Source organism: Carlito syrichta, unplaced genomic scaffold (assembly GCF_000164805.1).
Source record: "Carlito syrichta isolate Samal-C Ts95f unplaced genomic scaffold, Tarsius_syrichta-2.0.1 Scaffold303577, whole genome shotgun sequence".
Classification (NCBI taxonomy): Eukaryota; Metazoa; Chordata; class Mammalia; order Primates; family Tarsiidae; genus Carlito; species Carlito syrichta.
The window spans coordinates 429,965-436,206 of record NW_007247673.1 but is presented as its reverse complement, the minus strand read 5'-3'; the positions used below and the strand labels follow the sequence as shown (position 1 = coordinate 436,206).

The 6,242-nt window shown below is 40.2% G+C and overlaps 1 pseudogene; it reads left to right on the top strand.

Annotated features, from left to right (window-relative positions):
- LOC110595700 overlaps positions 1-1,604 on the top strand; it is an 11,152-nt pseudogene extending 9,548 nt beyond the window's left edge.
- The last annotated feature ends 4,638 nt before the right edge of the window (positions 1,605-6,242 follow it).

The following is a 6,242-nucleotide window of genomic DNA, read 5'->3' as shown; positions in this document are numbered from 1 at the left end:
TAATTCCAGCTACTTGGAAGGCTGAGGCGAAAGGATCACCGGAGCCCAGCAGGTCGAGGCTGCGGTGGCCGGGAGCAGCCACTGCACTCCAGTCTGGGTGACAGAGTGAGACTCCAACTCAAAAAAAAAAAAAGACAAAAAAAAAAAAAAAAGGAATTAATTGAATCAGACAGAGTCCAGAAACATCTATGAGTCTAGCCAAGGTGCATTTTTATTTCCATGTGATACCAATGAAATAGTTAAAAAATAAACTCATGTCACACATGTTTGGTTTTGACCATCATTCCTTGGATTTTCTCTTTGGACTGGAACTTGAAGCCACCTTAAATCACTGCTTCAATTTTAGCAGCAGGCAAAATTTCATGAAAGGAAAACTCTTTGAATGATTTAGACCAATTCCCTGAAATGTTGCTTTCCTTGAAGCCTCTGATGCATGCTGCCCTTTCGTGGGCATCACCTGTTGTGGCACTTTTGTGGGTAATTGATGTTGGCATTTCAGATTAAGATGAAATTTTCGATGTCAGCTTTGGACTGCTTCAATGGCCATGATCAGTTAGCTCTCAGTTTACCAATTTGTGTTCCACTGAGTTGAACAGTAAAAATCCTTGGTAGTTTACCTGAAAGGCCATGAAGATGACTTATGGGCCGCAGCACACAATATTTCTTTTCTGTACTTTATCTAGACAAATAAGTGCTTATAACTCTGGATTCAGGAAAGACTGTTTATTCTTCAGAACTGACATCCCATTAAAAAGAAAATAAAGTAAGCATCAGGATTAGTCCCCTAAGCTTCCATCAAGTCTTTCACCATGAATGTCTGTGTGTTTTTCTTCTGTCAGTTCCTGACACCAAAACGCATTTTTCTACCCAAGATAATATCATGGTACTCTTTTCTCTCCCCCTACATTTGCCAATCTTCTCCCACTCTCTCACAAAACTCAAGTCATAGATATTTTTAAATAATGATAAAAGAATAACTAATACATTAAGATTCTTGTGGCATAAAGGTGATGGCATTAACTTTGTGGACCCCCTTCCCACAAGAATGATCCATCCATTGCTATTAGGAGAGAGGAGCATGGGGCATATATAGGCTGAGCACAATGTCACAGTGGCATCAGGGAACCACAGAGAGGTTCGAGTTGAGGGAAAAACAAAAGAAAGGGTAGATCAGTATTTTGCAGTACTCAGTGAATTTTACTGGAGTAACTCCTCTCTTAATAACTCTTACCAATCAAATCAACCTTTTAGTTATCGATTCTGTCAAATGAAATAAGAGAAACGAGGCTGACACTTCCAGGTGGAACCCGAGTGAGGCATAGGGCAGGGACTAGCAGGGCCTGGCGGCTCTGGTGGCGACTTTTGCGTACTGTGTCCTCACGGTGCCCCTCATTGTGATGAGAGTGTTCTGGGGCTTCGTTGGCTTCTTGGTGCCTTGGTTTATCTCCAAGGACCTTAACCAGGGAGTTATTACCATGTTGATGACCTGTTCAGTTTGCTGCTATCCCTTTCGGTTGATTGCATTTCTGGCCCAGCTCAACCCTCTCTTTGGACCACAGTTGAAAAATGAAAACATCTGGTATCTGAAGTACCATTGGCCTTGAGGAAAAAGACATGCTCTGCAGTACTCAGTCTTGGAGGTCACGAGAAGAGAATTCCTTCTAGATAGAAGGTCACCTCCACACGCAGAACACCTTTCTTGCTTTGTCTGTTTTGGGTGTCTGCCGCCTTAAATGCTCACACTACATTGAATTTCTTATTCCACAATGCGGTGTTTCTTCCTTTGCTCTTTTTACACTTCCATGTGTCTACTTATCCTAAATTGTGCCTGCTCCACAAGATGGTGACGCCGTCTCCTGAGACAGAGGATGCTCTTCTGAGAAACATGCTGCTTTCTCCTTGGAATCTGGATTTGAAGATGGCTCCTGCTTCCTCATCACATGAGAATCAGAGAAGTGTTTAAAAACTGCTGCAAGATGAGCAAGCTCCAGTGGGCCAGTCAGGAGAGACAGGAGAGCATGTTCAGAGGAGGGTCTGTCCCAGCAGAGACACCAAACTCTATTTTCAGGGCAATTTTTTTATATCTGCCATCTTTTGGAATAAATTATTCTTCTCTTTCTGAAAAAAAAGAAAAGAAATGGGAGTATATTTTGGTCAAAATTATAATGCAGTATGTCTAAGTTTTAGGTTGCAGGAGAAAATAGAAATTGAAAAGTTAAATGGTCTGTTCTTGTGGGTAGGTTACCAGTCAGGACCTGACTGTTACAGCTGAGTATCATCTTGAGCGACCTGAAACCCACCCTCTGGTTTCTTTGAGGTTCTTTAGTGGTAAACAGAACATTCTATCATTCGTCAGTCAGAGGTAGTGCTGATGTGACTTGAGCAAGAGAAAAACTTTGGGATTTTGTGTTTTGATGGAGATCCCTTTGGAATCCATGCCTTCAGACTCCAAAACCAGTGACACATTGTTAGTTATTCAACAGTGATTAAGAGCTGGAAAGCAACTGGTATTGGGTTCATAAGGCAACTAGCAATGAAAGTGAGGGTTTTTAATATTCCTAGTTACACCCAGGTCACAACCCTCCTATATTCCCTAATTCTGGAAGAAGTTTCTCTCTCTTATATATATTATCTTTTTAACTTCTTAGACTGAGACTAGCATCCTCAGACTAGAAGCAACCCTAGTCATCATCTGGGTGAATACCTTCACTTTTATAACTTTTACAACTTAGGCACTGAAAGGGCACACTGCTTGTTGGTATCAAATCATCCAAACTTGATCTTTCCATTGAAAAACACAAGGTTGAGAACGGAGTCATTGCTCTTTGCAGGCTGACCTTGGTGTGTGTTTTTACCCAGTAACACCTGGTATTTCTGGTTCATAGTCCAAGAAATGGCCCTATTGAATTCTGCTAGATGATTATAAAGAGAGATCTTGTCTTATTTTTAACTCTAAGAAGGACTGAGTCTCAGGAAGATGGATGTTCTGGAAGGGTATCCCATTACTGGGAAACAGTATAAATTTTATTATAGCAAAGGATGTTGCAGAATAGAGGGAGGTATATTTGAATGGGCTGATTTTGAATGATTTGAATACATTTGTGGAGTTTCTTTTTATTCCGTTTTTTTTTGAGTTGGAGTCTCACTCTGTCACCCAGACTGGAGTGCAGTGGCCACTCCCGGCCACCGCAGCCTCGACCTGCTGGGCTCCGGCAATCCTTCCGCCTCAGCCTTCCGAGTAGCCAGAATTACAGGCGCGCGCTACCACGCCCAGCTGATTTTTTATTCAGTTTTATTCCATATTTTTAATGCAGTGAACATGCATTTCTTGTGTTACTAAAAAGGGTAGAAAAATCCAAGTGGATATTGCAAAGTGTACGTATAATGCTTCAGCATTTGTGCCCAACAGAGGAAAATAATTCTCTATTATTAAGGAAGAAGAAGTCATCCTGAGGTTCTAAGGAAAGTGCTGCCAAGAGAGCCAAAAATCTGAGTTGGAGACCTGGTTCTGATACTTTTCAGTACATTCTCAAAGAATACTGAGCACTGTAGTGTAATGAGTACTTCACTGAGCCCTAGGAAGATGATAGACATGTGTAGGTGTGGCCGTCTATACATTTACAGGAGACAGAACTTATGCATCAATCATTTCTCTGAGCATGTTTCCTCATTTGTAACACGGAAATAGCCAGGCCTTACCAGAGATCATTATGAAGATTAAATTATGCAATGTATGTGATTCTCCAAGTGCAGGGGAACTGCTTAATTAAGTGTAGGATCTGAAAGTGGTGGAACACAAAGACGAGCTATGAGTTTTGGTGGACAAATATTAGCTCACTAATAATAGGCACTGTCACACTCGCGTTTCTATGTTACTTATTGTGAATTTAAGAGAAAACATATTAACCTGTTCAAATACCAGCTGTTGAATTTAGCTCCTGCTTTGATTTACCTTTCCCACCGAGCCATTGGTCCCTAAGATCCCAGTGATAGAATGACGCTAATGCTCACTTCCTCTTGTCACCTGAGGGGCAAGTTAGTTTCAAGGCATTCAAACTCTGGGTGGCTCTATCTAAAAGTCCAGATCAACGGGGTGGAAAAATGAAAGTGTACTCAAATTAACGAGCCATTCAACTGAGGTATTTTCATAATTTTAAGCACAGACTCCTTTTTCATGACACTTTCCAGAAACTTGTCACAGTAATTCCAAACACATTTTCCTCAGCACTCCTTTGTGTCTACACAGAACTATGTTTATAACAGATCGTGAAGAAATGAATAAGAGAATGAAAACTTTTTTAAAAAAATGAGTCTATGAAAGGTAGCTATAAAGAAAGGAGATTCAGATTTCCCCAGGTAGACAACATGTTTTAGTTTACCCAAATAACTAAGTAATTTTACCCTGGGAAGTTCTCTACCAATTTTTCCCCCCAAGAGTTATTTTTGTCAAAAAGATACTAAAAACATTGTTTTTCTTAAACTCACTTAGATACCTTTCTACTCAAATCCTCTTCTTCTCATCTCCTCTCTAGACTGTGCTTCCTGGGCAGGGGTTGTTTCCCAGGACTGGTTCCCTACTAAGCCTGCTGTAGGCTGAGAGTTCCCTCTGCAAGGGTCATAGAACGTTTAGGACTTGGTCAGGCACTAAGACTGAGACACCAACAGCAACAGGACTGTGTGGTACAGGACAGAGAAGATGGACCTGGGATTTTAATTCAGGGGTTATAAACGTATGCAGGAATACTTTAAAAAGTTTAAATTACTCAAAAATCCAACAACTTCATTTTTCCACAGTCTGTAGAATGAAGAGAATATTGCCTGCCTCCCAAAACTATGGACAAAACTAAATGAAAAAACACATGTAATTAGTGAGCATGGATAATTACTAGAGAATTTTAAAAATCTTAACCTTGTGGACTGAACTGTGTCTCTTCAAAATTCATGTTGAAACCCTAACTCCCAATATGACTATACTTGAAGATAGAGCTTTTGGAAGGTAATTAAGGTTAAATAAGGTCATAGAATGGGGTCCTACTCCAATAGGATTGGTGGCTTTATAAGAAGTGCACCACGACTGAACAATGCTGGCACCCTGACCTTCAACTTCCAACCTTCAGAACTGTGAGAAATACCTGTTGTTGAAGCCAACCAGTGTATGGTACTTTGTTATAGCAGCCTGAGCTAACTTGGATACCTGGTTTCTGCAGTCTTACAACTGGCCCTTACCAACTCCCCTTGCCAAAAGCACACATCTTGAAATTCTCCTCCTTCCATTCTTGCAACTAATGAAATACAGTGATTAAGAGCAACTCTAGATATTTATGGAATTTGTGACCTTGGGCCACATGTTTAACCTCCCTGTGCCTCAATTTTCTTATCTCTTAAGTCAAAACAGGCTAACCCTCATGGGGTTGTTGTTGTAAATATTAGATTAGTTCAAGAACATGGAGTACCAATGGTAAAAGTGGATTTTCATCCCTAGCTTATAAATTCCATAAGAAAAAGAATATTCATTTGTTTTGTTTTCTGATATCTACAAAGCACCTGGAACTGTGTCCAGCACACTCTACATTTCTGGAATGATTGAAAAAATAATTCTCTGAGCCATTTCTGAGCCAAATCCTCTACAATTTGGTCATACCTAAGCTTTCCAGTTTTCTTTTTTCCTTTACCAGTTCAGTCATGACTATGGGTTCCAGTCATACAATTGACTATTTTTGTTGTTGTTGTTATTACTAGTCTTGCATTTTCGTATTTTATTTTCCTTGCTCTAGCCATTTCTTGTACTTGCAATATATTGCCAGACCCAAGCCTATCCTAACTTCCTAAGTCTTACCTATCTTCTGGGCCATCTCAAACTACACTCATGTCATTAAGTGTTTATTAAATTTAATAGACTATCCAAACTTCCAGAAGATTTCTCAACTTCCATCCATATATTCCATTTCTTAACAAAGGAAACTATGCAACACACAGACACACACACACACACACACACACACACACACACACACACACACACAATCCCAAAGGCTCTTTGAGTTTGAGAAAGTGGGATTCTTATGGTCCTACCATCTCAGACCCTCAGAGTCTTCTCCATACCCAAAATGAAGCATTTTATAATGGTTTGGATTCCTTCAGTACCTCTGCACATCTTTCCTCAGAAGTACTAACTGACTGGGAGAGAATAGAGATATCTAGACAAAATGATTGCACATTAGAATTCACCCTGCTTCAGTTTG